Here is a 1,820-nt window from a genome sequence, read left to right on the forward strand (position 1 = left end):
TGAAATGACATATTTTATTAACGAAAACACGAACTTGACTAAACTAACAAAAACAACAAACGGTGTAGACAGACCTAGACTACGTACTTACATAAAACAAGAAAAACGCACGAATAGGAAACATAGGCTACACAACCCGAACAAACCGTAAACAGTCCCGTGTGGTGTACAGACACAGAAGACAATCACCCACAACGAACACTGTGAAAACGCCTACCTAAATATGACTCTTAATTAGAGGAACGCCAAACACCTGCCTCTAATTAAGAGCCATACCAGGCAACCCAATAAACCAACACAGAAACAGAAAACATAGAATGCCCACCCAAACTCACGTCCTGACCAACTAACACATATAACAAACTAACAGAAATAGGTCAGGAACGTGACAGGTACCCCCTGTATATAGCCTTGTTATTGTTATTTTATTGTGTTACTTTTTATAATTTTTTACTTTAGTTTATTTGGTAAATATTTTCTTAACTCTTCTTGAGCTGCACTATTGGTTAAGGGCTTGTAAGTAAGCATTTCACGTTAAAGTCTACACTTGTTATATTCGTTGCATGTGACAAATAAAGTTTGATTTGATTTGATCATTAAGCTTGGCTTCATAATACAGTTTCTTCTTCTTTTTGTTGAGTTTAGTGACATCATTTCTCAATTTTCAGCAAGTCAGCCAGTCAGATGTGCAGCCAGACTTATTAGCCTCTCCTTTTGCCCCATCTCTTTCAAACATACAGTTTTTCAATTCCTCATCAATCCATGGAGCCTTAACAGTTCTAACAGTCAGTTTCTTAACAGGTGCATGTTTATCAATAATTGGAAGAAGAAATGTCATAAATTCATCAGCATCTGGATGCTTCTTATTAATCACATCAGACCAACAAATATTTTTTACATCATCCACATAAGAGTCACAGCAAAGTCTTTTGTATGATCTCTTTAAACTATTTTAGGCCCAGCTTTCGGAACTTTGGCTTTCCTGGATATAGTCACTATATTGCGATCACTGCATCCAATGCGTACGGATACAGCTTTACAACAAAGTTCTACAGTATTAGTAAAACTGTGATACATGATCTTGTTCCTGTAGTGTTTGTAAACACCCTGGTAGGTTGATTAATAACCTGAATCAGATTACAGTTACTGGTTAAAGTGAAAAGCTTCCTCTTGAGCGGACAGCTTGATGAAAACCTGTCAATATTCAGGTCCCCAAGAAAGTATACCTCTCTGTTTACATCACATACACTATTAAGCATTTCACACATATTATGTAGTTACTGTTAGCACTTGGTGGCCTAAAGCAAAACCCCAAAAGAAAAGGCTTTATATGTGCCATGTGAACCTGCAACCACAACACTGCAATAACACTTGACATAAGATCTTCTCTAAGCATTACAGGGATATGGCTCTGAATATATACAGCAACACCTCCCCCATAAGCATTTCTGTCTCTTCTATAAATGTTATATCCTTGTATTGCAACTGCTGTATCATCAAATTAATTATCTAAGTGAGTCTCAGAAATGGCTAATATAATAATGTTATCTGATGTTAGCAAGTTATTGATTTCATTAACCTTATTTCTAAGGCTACATATATTAATATGGGCTATTTTCAGGCCTTTCCTGTGTAGCTTATTAGAGATATACATAATATGGAAAAGAGCAAACAAAGCAAAAGGAAAGAATATACATTCAGCAGTCCATTAATCAATTGGTGTGTGTGTGTGTGTGTGTGTGTGTGTGTGTGTGTGTGTGTGTGTGTGTGTGTGTGTGTGTGTGTGTGTGTGTGTGTGTGTGTGTGTGTGTGTGTGTGTG

At 36.7% G+C, this 1,820-nt stretch overlaps 1 protein-coding gene across 1 annotated transcript in view; it reads left to right on the forward strand.

The window, feature by feature from the left end:
* LOC129848765 (ATP-binding cassette sub-family E member 1-like) overlaps positions 1-1,820 on the forward strand; it is a 12,356-nt gene that overhangs the window by 1,615 nt on the left and 8,921 nt on the right. The gene's annotated exons all lie outside the window — the stretch shown is intronic.

Source organism: Salvelinus fontinalis, unplaced genomic scaffold, assembly GCF_029448725.1.
Source record: "Salvelinus fontinalis isolate EN_2023a unplaced genomic scaffold, ASM2944872v1 scaffold_1168, whole genome shotgun sequence".
In the NCBI taxonomy this organism is placed as follows: domain Eukaryota; kingdom Metazoa; phylum Chordata; class Actinopteri; order Salmoniformes; family Salmonidae; genus Salvelinus; species Salvelinus fontinalis.